Source organism: Antechinus flavipes, chromosome 1 (genome assembly GCF_016432865.1).
Source record: "Antechinus flavipes isolate AdamAnt ecotype Samford, QLD, Australia chromosome 1, AdamAnt_v2, whole genome shotgun sequence".
NCBI classification, from domain to species: Eukaryota; Metazoa; Chordata; class Mammalia; order Dasyuromorphia; family Dasyuridae; genus Antechinus; species Antechinus flavipes.
Window position 1 is genome coordinate 206,667,451 of NC_067398.1, and position 12,750 is coordinate 206,680,200.

Sequence of the window (12,750 nt, forward strand, 5' to 3'; positions counted from 1 at the left end):
TAAAATCTCACAGACATGATATATTACATCATCTTTTGCCAGCATTTCCCATAATCATAAAGCAATTCTGTAAAATTTTTTGCTTTGTATATTTTTATTTAGGATTACTATTGTCATTACAATTGTCATTGATTCTTGCTACCATGGATAATACCTAATTTATAAAGAACAACAACTATAATGATAGGTAGCATTTAAATAGTGCTTTAAAGTTTTTCTTTACAAAGGAAAAACAACTAAAGTAGAATAATCCTTAGTAGAACATATAATTATTTTAGAGAATTTAATGTATGAACAATATGAAAAAGGAATAAAAATGTCAAAATTAGAAGCTTTTAACATTGAATTTTTGGTCCTATTTTAAAACAAATTAAGTGAGCAATAAAAGAATAGACCTCTTTCCTGACCACTTCATGCAGGATATTTTAACAGATAATATATTTTCTTTAAACATTACTTTTGTCATGCCATGTCAAGTCACTTCATATTCTGTCCCCCTATGATAACTATAATAATTATAACTATATTAAAATATTTTGTATCATACAGTGAAGCTTGATCTGTTATGCATTTTATTTCTAGATAAAATGTGAAATAGGTATTAATTATTTCTACATTTTGGTTAATAATGTGTTATATCAATTTCTTGAGTATATGCAGCTATATTATAAATTTAAATGGTTATTTTTTCAAAATCTCCTTTTCTTGCGCATGCTGCCCCACTTAAATTATAGTTATGACTCATTAACAGGAGAGGTGTCAATGTATGCTTTCATTAGCATAGTTGTTAGTGGAGAGAATGATATTAAGAAAACAAATAATAATCAGACTAGTTGTGTATTTAAGGGATAATTGGGAGGGAGGGTATAAATCCTATTTTTCATCTTCCTTAAGTTTTGAAATGTTTTTGAATAGGTGCTTACAATGAAATCCCAAAGGCCAAGGGTTGGAAGTTGACCAGGTTGGGTTTTATTTCTTATTTGTGTGTATTTCAAAGTGTATTAAAAATCACTTTTACCAGGGAACTAGAATTGCTCTTTAGAAAGACAGAATGCTTAAGGAAAGATATACAGCAGTCCTCTGGGACAGTTAGGCTAAATAATTATCCTAGGAAAAATAAGAAAGGTAATGCCATATAACCAGCTAACTGGGGGAAAAAAAGATAGGAGATAGGAGGGGATTAAAAAAGACTATTTAACAAATATTTATTAAGTAGTAACAATGTACAATGACTTTAGGGATACAGAAACATGTCCAAAAAGCTGAGAGATAAATATATGCAAATGAGGACAATTCTTTCTGAGAGTTTTAAATTAAAAGGGAGGATATATGAGGATACTTTGAAGGTATAGGAGGATCAAATGAAGAATTTTTTTAAAGGAAAATCAGACATGAGTGACTATAGAAGGAGCTAGTACATAGGAAGTTCTTGGAAGTAAGAAAGAAGAAAAATGTAATGGAATGGACTTGAAGATACAAACAGAGTCATCCTTGGCTTGGAGAAGGTCTATCTCTCCATCAGAAGCTGGAATACAGAAGAAGCAGCTTAGGACAGATGGCCTTGATCTCCTCAGAAAAACAGAAGGTAAGGACCTTTATCTTTAGAGAGAAAGGGATGGAGTAGAGTTAAGATCTTCAGGAGAAAAGAAAAAGTTGAGAATATCCACTGAAATTAGTGGGACCAAGAAATAATGAAGGAAGAAGCCACTATTATATAGTGAAAGAGCATTAGATTTGGAGCAAAGAGATCTTAGTTCAAAAGTCATTCTTATGTGTGACCTTCAACAAATAACATGGTTTCTTTGACCCTCAGTTTCCTCATTTATAAAACAAGGAGTCTACATCAGAATGCCTTTATGATCTTTTCCAACTTAAAATAACAAATAATAAATCATAAATTAATTTATTAAATTTATTTAAATTAATTTATTTGACAAATTATTAAATGATAATAAATTACTAAATTAAGTTTCTAGTTCTAAAATACTAATAAATTGGTTGCCTTACTACAGTGAAAATCCAATAGAAATTAGACAAATCCTATTTAAAATACTCAGCTCTATGACCCTGGCAAATCTCTTAACTTGTTTAAGCCTTAGGATCCTCATCTGTAAAAAGAGATTAATAAAGCACCAATTTCATATAGTTGTTGATATGATTAATTGTGATAATTTAAGCAAGTATTTTGCAGACCTTGAAACACAAATAAATGTGAGTTATCATTATATCAATTTTTAAAATTGGTACAAACTAACTATATGGAGAAAGAGGTGTGCATAAACACATACATATATCTTCCCCATGTCACTGATGGATGTGAAATTTTATTCCTAGACCACAGTGTTTATGCTCATCTGTCTGGTCACTTCGCACATGATCAAAATTAAATTGTTCCTTCAATATAAGGAGGACATTGCAAATAACCTAAACCTGTTTTACTTAGAAAAAGTTATTCTTTTATTTTCTTTTTTTTTTCAAGAATTATATATGCCATTCTGCAGAAACAATTGTTCTCCATTTGGAGAAGTATGAAAAAAATAATAGCAGGAAGTTATATTAATTTGACGTTCTTCTAAATGTGGTCGTTTTTATCTTATTTGTATAGTGCACTTTGATAGATAGGGGCCTACTATCATCCACAAGGAAGAAACACATTTATTTAGTGGTCAGCCAAGTGAGTGAAAGTAAGGGGATCAAGATGACAGTCAAATTTCTTGGCTGAGTGGCTTTCTGTCAGAGTCAATTCTTCTGTGTGTCTGTAAGACACCCTTTAGATATCACTACAGTTCAGTAGTCCACAGAAGATTGTATCAATATCTGTAATGCTGAAGGAAGCAAACCAATTTAAAATTCTGTAATTTGCCTACTAAAAAAAAAGAAAGAAAGAAAGAAAATTGGGGATGTTATCTCAAAGGAAACAGTAAAAATTTTAAATATAAAAATTATTTGTTGCTTTCAAAAAATCTTTTCTCAGTATTGGCTTTTGTTCAGTTTACCCAATACTACGTGTCAGTACTGCATTGGCTGGTAGGGATAAAAAGAGAAATATGAAACAGTTCCTGCCTTAAGAAGTTTACATTGTTTCAGGGAAAATAATGCCTACTACTACTATTACTACTACTACTACTATTATTACTACTACTATTTCTACTGCTACCAGTAATTAGAAATTATTTTATTTTAATGTATTTTAAGGTTTGCAAAGGGTTTTACAATACTTTCTCATGCTATCTTCACAAAAAACCCAAAAAGTTGTTTTTACTTATTTTTCAGTTATGTTCAACTCTTTGTGACCCAGTTAGCATTTTCTTGTCAAAGAAAACTGGAGCAATTTGCCACTTTCTTCTCCAACTCCTTTTATAGATGGGGAAACTGAGGCAAAGTTAAGTAACTTACTCAATCACACAGTTAGTGTCTGAGGCTGGAATTGAGGAAGAGAAATTTTCCTGACTCCAGGTTTGGAGCTCTAACCACTGTAACACCTAGCTTGCCTAAGTAGATACTATTATTATTCTTATTTTAGAGAGGAAGAAGCTGAGGTAAATAGGCAGTAAGTGATTTGTCCAAGGTCATTAGTAAATGACAGGCAGGTTTTAATTCATCTGCACTCCTCCATTTCCTGTACCACCAGTAAATGAAAGTAGGGTTTTTTTTTTTTTTGTTTTTTGGTTTTTTTTTTTTTGAGGGGGGGAGTACTAGGAGCTGTGAGGGGGATCAAGAAAGTCTTCATGTAGTTGGTGACATTTTAGCTGAGTTGTAGAAAGATAGGAAGGGATTCTAGGAGGAGAATCCATCATGATACAAGCATAAAGGACCACGTGAAAGTTTGGAGTGTCAATTATGACTAGAGTTTGTACTTAGTTGTAACTGAACGAGATGAGGGGAGATCTTTCAAGACAAGTTGTAAAAATCGAGTAAGGCTTCACCTACTTCAGAGTTGGAGTAGGCCTGAAGGTCTTTGAGCATTGATTTAAGGGCATACTTAAGTCCCCTTCCTGCTATCCTCCTATGATATCATTTTCTCCCTATTTCAATCAAATATGAGCAACTGTTATGGGCCAGAACTCTGAACTTTAAACAAAGGATTCTTACAAGGTGCTAACTCGATGGAATTGATAAAAGACAATGGTTGTTTAGCATGGTGTTAACAGTTAACAGGTAACTAAGTACACATACTTAGTACTTAATATAATTCCACAAGATTCACACCTAAGATAATGGTGTATATAACAGCCAGCAAGGACTGGGCATTCGTTCCATCTTCAGTCAGGCTTCTGGTGGCTCTGCTGAGGGACAGATTCATTCCATCATCCACCTTTGCGGTGGCTGGAGCTGAAGCTCAAACCTTTGGATTAGGAGAGGTTCAGAGGGCAGAGAAGGAGGCAGGAACTCAAGCTCTCGGAACCAAGGAGAGAGAGGCCTCAGGAAAGGAGACAAGACTTTGAAGGAGACAATAAAGGATTGGACTTTAACCCCTGGCTGTTCTTGTGGTGATTACTCTGAACTGAAACGAAGGCTGCTCCCAAGAACCCAATATCCCAAGAAAACCAAATCAAGAAGAATATTCAGGCAATTATGTACTTATTGGTCAAGTTCAATTTCTTGGGTAGTCCGGGAGTTTAGAATGTAAGACCCTCAGGCAATGAGGGATTTAAGTGTCAAACTGGTCCTGAAAGATGCTTCCTCCCTTTGATTGCCTGCTTGTCAGGTGGGACGCCTGATCTCACAAAAACCTACAATAACTTTTGCTTTGCTCCTAGAGATTTCTCCAGCTTCTTTTTTAAAGGGTGACTCCTCACCATTTCCGAGCCACACATAATGAAAAATCCTTTTAATTGGGCTTGGAGTCTGAAGTACTTATGACTCAGGGATTACTGAGGGAAAACTCAGAATAAATGCATGAGAAAAGCATTTTAAGGATTTATCATGGCACAAGAGCTGCTGTCAAAAACCCCAGTAATAATATGAATTAAAAAATCATTTTAGTCTCTTTGCAAAAAGACATCCAAAGTAGTGAAATGTAATACTAATATTTTAGCCAGGTCACTATCCAGCAGACATGTTAGGATACATATTATGGTTTGCAAATTGTGAAGATGATAAAACAACTACCTTTATCAAAAGTGAGTCTAACATTGTAATTTGATCCACTTATATAAGATTAGGTAGGTCTGAATTCCCTGTAAAATCTATATTTTTTAGTTTAGAGATACAAATTCTGAGGTAAAAGCTGTCACCAGAGCAATATTACTTACTAAATAAATTTTATATATATATATATATATATTTTCCCTTCTTCTGCCTCAGCTGAAAGATAGAAATTTCCCACCACTGTTTCAAAGGGTTTGTAAACTCATCAGAAAGGCAATAATCTTGTAATCCTTAAATTCCTTTGGTTCATTTACTTGGTTGAGAAAAAAGGGGATATAGGCCAACTACAGATCCCAAGAGTAATGCTAATGGGTCTAAACACATTTTATATATTGAGAATTTGTGTTTAAGAAATAAACTTGGTAATATGTCTAAAATCAGGTTTCTTAGAATTACATTTTATTGTTTCATGCAATTTCAGTCTCCTCCTGGCTCTGTTTCTAATTTTCTGGATTTCAAAAACATTCCCCTACTTATGATTTTTCAGTATCCCATGTGTGTGTAGGGGGTGGGAGGGGGCTTCTGTCCTTTGAAAATGTAAGTTTCTTGAGGATAGAAACTGTCTTTATGCTTACATCTATGTATCCAAAGTGTAGCACAGTAATAGGCATCTAATAAGTACTTTTTAAATGCTTGGAATCTGCCTTCTTTCTAAAAGAAGAGTTTCTCAGTTCATGTAATTATAAGAATTACAAGATCAAGCTGCTTTTAAACCCTCAAAATTAATCTAAGTGATTATCACTGGTTAAATACCTATGTTTAAAATATAATAGGTAGAATTATTATCCTGGAGAAATAAATTCAAAGATTCTCTGACAACTTTAATAAAATAATAGTTTCTTCTCAGTAGTTCATTCTTTCCACTTTCTCCCTTCTCTACTATCATCTGCACACTGATGTTTCAGTGCAGTGCTGGCCAGGTCCATACACTTCTATAGTTGTAACTGATTTTGGCTTAAAAACAATTGTTATAGCATTATTGTGTGAACTTTTTTTTAAACCAATCATGATTTCCTGATCTTAGATGAAATCGTATTCCAAAAATGGAAATATTTAGGCACATCAGGAGTTTTGGAGATACATAGGCACAGAGCTCCTATTAACAGCTGTAACTAAATGATTCCAGTAGCTACAGTGCTCCTTGGAACCAGGTGAGAATGGTAATGGCAGTGGTAGTGCCTCCAGTGGAAGAGAATTAGTCAGTCAAGGTTGAAGATAGCATTAGAAAGTAAAATTCTTCATGGCAAAAAGAAGTCCTAGTCATGAATTCAAGAAAGATAGTCCTGGTGAAGAAACTACCTAGCAGAGAAATACCACTTCATCAGGACTCCAGAAAAGGATAAATGGATTTCTAGGGCCAGAGTTGGGAATTACCCTTTTGTCACATCTGTTCTTTACATATGCACTTCACTACTATTGTACTTTAAATTTGAGCCCACTTTTTCCATGAAAATTTTGTGTATTGGTTAAATGATATACTCCTAGATTTTTTTTTTTTTGGCCGGGGGGGGGGGAGGAGAGGGGGAGCGATTTGTACTAACTGCTCTTAATATAACATTTAGTGACTATCTTTTTAAAGGGCTAATTAGGACTCATTGATAATTAATGAAGATCACACTAGTAGGGGCAAAGAAACTATAGGATTACACATAAAACTCCTCAGGGTTGTTTTTCAAATCCTGGAAATAAACTGAAGATCCCCAGAGGGTGCTTGTTTTTATGGTAAAAGAAAAAAAATCTGTAATAAAGAGAAATTGAAGAACAAAAGTCCTAGCAAGATCTGTGTATTATTAGTGTAGATAGCAAATATCAATAAAACAGATCCAATGGTCCTCAGAAATCAAGGATACATCTGACAGAGCAACATTTTTAATACAATTGAAAAGGTATCAGGCTATATAGTTCAAAGGTGCAAATAACATCTAACACTATGTTTGGTCTAACCCAGAAATGGAGAGTAAGCTTTGCTTAAGTTGATTCTAGGGAGGGACAGCTATATCTTAGGGCAACGGGAAAAACAAAGTTGATTAAAATATCAATTTATTTCCAGGATTTGAAAGTCTTATAATAGGCACATCTTATCATTAGATTAACCAATCTTCTCCCAGGGTCAACAAAATTCAGACTGGAAGTCTGTGGTTGGAATGTAATCCATAATAATAGGGAATTAAACTTTTATATATTCTGCTAATAGGAGTCAGTTTGAATCTACTAACAAGGCCCACACAATCAAGTCTGAATTTAATTCACAAATGTTAATTACAATTACATATAGTGATTAGATATCATTAATAAGCAATTCTAGTCTAAATTTCACAACTAGGGATGTTATAATTATTGCAATTTTAGCTTTTGTACATTTATTAAGTAGCATTGTACATTTATTAAGTTTAATGTTCTGATTATAATTTAGATTTTGAATTTCTTAAGTTTTCATTTTTAATATTTCCTTTAATTCATTTTTAAACCTATGACTTCAGTTTGAAGTTGAATTCAGCTTATTCTTGTCCATATTTGAGGAAGATTATATCATGTTGAATTTTTTTCTAATTTTATTGCTGCATTTTCTCTTTTCTTTAAATGAGAACGTAATTTCTTCTTTATCATTGATATTCTATTTTCTTCTCTTCCATATCATTTGGTTTTTTTGCTTTGTATTGAATGTTAATTTTCTTAGTTTTTTAGTTCTTCCATTTAATTTTATGATTTGTCTTCAAAATTTACATGAGAACTTCATTGAGCTTTCAAACAGCATGCATTACTCTATTACACATTAATATTAATACTTCTGTGCAACAAGAGAACTGTTTGGTTCTGCAAACATATTGTATCTAGGATATACTGCAACATATCTAACATATATAGGACTGCTTGCCATCTAGGGGAGGGGGTGGAGGGAGGGAGGGGAAAAATCGGAACAGAAGCGAGTTCAAGGGATAATGTTGTAAAAAAAACTACCCTGGAATGGATTCTGTCAATATAAAGTTATTACAAAGTAAAATTATATATATATGTATGTATATATATATAAATAAAAATATTAATACTTGCTATTTAATCTCATCAAAAAATCAATTTTTTTAATGACTACCATTAGAACTATAGCTGCTTATCTACATTTACTTTGCTGATACTTGTTATTATGACGACTAATTTCAATTGATGGAGTTTTGGCTAAATTGGTTAATTATTCTAGTAGCATTATGGACCAAAACTGAAAATATGAATATATTACTTTAAAAACTGTCAATTTAAAATGATAATATTCATAAAGGATCCTTGATAGAAGAAGATATTACAATAGTCTTGAACTTCAGAGTAAAATCATTGAAAGATTTTTAAATGATTTATACAAAGATGAGATAAAAATATAGTTAGAACATTGTGAATTAACAGACTCATTTGAGCATTTAAAAATATTTAATAAAAGTATAGTGGAGCTAAGTGTTTGACGTGAGAAGTGTCCTCCTCTCTTCTCATCTCTAGGTATCACTATGGAGGAAGGATGATTAACTAGCCACTCATTTCTCACTTCTCCCACAAAATGAAAAAAAGGACAAAGATATAGTGTAGATTATACCCATTTCTGTCAAGAATAGTTGCCTTAGAATAACCACCCTCTTGTCTAGTTCTCTCCCTTCCTCTCTTTAGGGCAGGGGCAGAGCCTTGTTGTCCCAAAGGGTTCATAGCAGCCTTGTCTCTCTTTACTCTCCTATCCCACTAGGACTAGGATTGGAAATTTTGTCAGTAATTCTCATTGACATTATCGTTTTTTTGGTTTTTTCCCCCCAATCAATAAACATGTCCTAAGCGCCTATGTGCCAGGCATTGTGCTAATCTGTAAATGACAGCTTAGAGGCAATGGCTTCAGATTCCTGTGCAATTCCCTTTGGAGAATTCCTAGAATTATTTTTAAAAATACTAACCTAGTTCATTCATCCCTAGCATAAAGGAATTAATTTTTCTCTTCTAAACTTTTGCCAGAGCTTGGGATCTCTATTTCAAAATAAGAAGAAAACCAACTTTTATTTTGTGTAGTTAAATTCACCATTCTTTATCACACATATTGCTCCAAGCCTCCATTTTTGGTCTGTAATCCCAGTGTTTGTGATAGTCTCATGGATTACCAGCTACCATGACAGGCTTTACTTTCATCCATCTGTCTTTCACCTTGGTGAGAATTCCTAGAAATGAACAAGCAGCTGCCACTCTTGCCACTCAGCACCAGATCCCTCTTTCTACTCCCAGTTTTGGGCAAAGAACCCAGTTGCTTCTGTTGCTGACACCTTCCAGTAGATGTCCTTTCTGTCTCCATTCTCCTCACTTATTCTTTTTGCAGGATTCTATAATCATGAGGCAAATCCTTAAGATTGTTCCTTAGCTAAAAAGATGAGCAGAAATTCCAAATCCCCAAATTGTTAGAGAGGGTTTAAACCAATTCTAAAGTGAATTCTCTAGCATTTCCCTCTGCCTATAAGTGGATAGAGGTAGGAAATGAAATTATAAGTCTCATCACAGTGGTATAGAGTAAGGGGCTGTAAAGAGTGAAAGATGACCCTAAGGATGCAAACCAATGTGACTGTAAGGGTGGGGGAATATGCGATGGAAATATAATTTTTTGAAGAAGAGTAAATATATAGGGAAAGCCAGAATTCTATTTAGGCATGTTGAGTCTGAGATTATTTCCAGGATAAACACTTTGAAATGTTCAGCATGAGGGATGGAAGTTCAAAAGAGAGATTAAGGCTAGATGTGCAGTTTGGGGAGTCAATATCAAAGGGATGATAATTAAACTCATGAGTATTGATGAGAACACCAAGAATGTAAATAGATAATATGGCCCATATTTGAAAGATTCAGTGGATATTTAGAAAGTTGTGCACATACATACACATACACACACACACACACACACACACACAACTGAAGTGGGTGGAAGTGAAGGGAAGGGAGTTCAGTAGTTATTGCAACATGATGGCAGAATGGTATAGGTATACTATTATTGTTGTAGCTCAATTTCATTTTAATAGATCATACTTGTCTTCTACTTTCTACTACCACCAGTTTCCTGAGTTGGAACTTCAAATAGCTGCTTTTAATGGTTTTTTTAATATTTTAAAGTTAATATGATGGTTCCAACAATATAGTTTATTTTCATCCCTTTCCTACCTCTTCATCATTACCCTATCAATTAATTGTTCCTCCTTGAACAAAAAATTGGTAAACTTTGAAACAATGCTAGAAAATTTTTATTGTTTTACACACACACACACACACACACACACACACACAAACACACACAGAGAGACACATTCTGAGATTACTTAAGACAAGGGTACAGAAATCCATAGCATAAAAAAATAGATAAGGGAATTTTTTAAAAAGAGGGTTTACTTAGAGAAACATCATAATTTAGGTTTGTGGGGTTTAACAATCAAAGATGAGGAGGAATCTCAAAATAGTAGTTGTGGAGAAATATTACAATTTAAAATAATTTACAATTATTACAATACATACAATTACTCTGCAAAATGATTTAACATTGGTGTTTCAAAATTATTTAGACACTAACAAATTGATTTCTGAGTCAAATGATGTACTTCAAGATGAAGAATCAGACTTCCACCTTAATTGGAAGAGAAATATATTCAAAGACTGAGGAGAAAAGAAAATGATTTCAGCTTTTTGCAGAAGAAACTTTCTCCAAAAAGATAAAAAACAAAGTAAATAGACACAAGCAGACTTTTGATCCAAGAAAGAATCAGACTAGAGGAATTCAAAGTATTATGATTTTTTTAAAGAAGGTATTTAGACACTGGAGACTGGAGGATTTCAATTCTGAGAACAATTCTGATGGAAAAGATTTAAAGCAGAGATGCATGGAGTCACAGTTTACATGTCTATTTTTACTTTTTACCATTCTTAGCATTTTTGGCCCATCTTTTAGTATTTGAAGATGAATTAACTACTTGAAGTTTGATATAAGGAATATACATATATAAATACACACACACACACACACACACACACACACACAGTCCATAACCGACCTTATTTAAACAGAATGTGTGTTTTCTTTTTGTATTATATTTTTTGTAGTATACCATTTTCTATTGAACTATAAATTCTATGAAGATACAAAATGTATTGTGTGGAAAAATGTTTTGCACATAATAAGCCCTTAATAAATATTTATTGAATTGACTGAAATGGTTTACAATAAAGAGAGTTTACTTTGGACATGCCATCAAAATATCAAATGGTGATGGAACTCTTATAAGGAATAATGCAAAATCATAAAAACTATGGATATAATTACATAATCATTAAGGTACATAACTATGGAATAATTTCCCAAGTAAAAATAATGTATAAACTGTAATTATGATAAAAATATATAAATTAGTTCTCCTTTCAGAAAAAAAATTATATGAGAAAATATGGAATACTTTAGTTACTAGATTTATTATTTCTTCTCTATGAATACTTTCATGTTTTAAATTATCTGAAAGAAAATCTATTTATGTTGGAGAAACAATAACATATTCGATGAAATGAATGAGTGGCCCATTGCAATCACCAGTTCTTAAGCCACACAATGTATCACAGCAAATGGACCAAAAATATATTAATGTATGGCCTATACTGTTTTTATTAAATAAATCTTCATATTTATTCAGATGGTTTAGGTTTATCCTAAAGTTAAAACAAACAAAACCACAATGAATCTGACAAAAACAAGACAAAATAGTTATAGAAAAATATGGAAGGTGTCATTTTGAAGTAGTAAAAATTTGCAGTATAAAAAATTTCAACTTTAACTAAATATTTATTAATCATAAATATGGATAATGCAATTATAAAAATAAATATTATTAATATTTAATAATCTAAAAATTAAAATTATATTTCAAGAATCAATTATTTTTGTCAAGATGAAAATTTTTCTACTGATTGGATCTCAAACTCTTTGTGATTTAGTAGAAAATTTTCAAAAATTTTTGGACTAAAAATTTATCACCCCAAGGCCAATCTCATAATGAGCCTCTCCAAATTTAGCTAAGTAGGGTAGTCATAAATTTCACCCATATTTAAAGCAATTTTTTCTAATTTTCTAATTTTAAGTAGAGCAACTATTAAATGTTATTTCTCTTCTCTTTGTAGCATTATAATTAAGAGGTTCAAAAAGTCTCTCTGAACAGACATTGTAGTAGTTTTCACTTAATTTCATACATAATCTGGACAGCATTACTATGTTCCCTACCTTCACCTCCCCATTGTAGTGTATTATCTCAGTAAACAATGTTGACACAATCCTTTGGTCATGAAATGCTGCTCAGATTTTTAAAATGTGACTGTTACTCTTAGAAGTATGGGAAAAAAAAAAATTCATTTAACAATTTTGATCCCTGTATCTTCTCTTTCTATCTCCTCAAACTGTCAGGCAACTAACATAAAAACAATAAAAGCACATTACTAATATCTATAATAGCAATTCCTTTAGGGAATGTCATATAGAAATTCAGCTATTGAATACAAGCAACAGTAAACCAATTTAAGTTATAGTCATTTCAGATAATGATTCAAGTTTTGTTTCAA

The 12,750-nt window shown here is 32.5% G+C and overlaps 1 protein-coding gene across 8 annotated transcripts in view; it reads right to left on the minus strand.

Moving 5' to 3' along the window:
- Nucleotides 1-12,750, minus strand: part of PAM (peptidylglycine alpha-amidating monooxygenase) — a 355,927-nt gene that overhangs the window by 180,099 nt on the left and 163,078 nt on the right. The gene's annotated exons all lie outside the window — the stretch shown is intronic.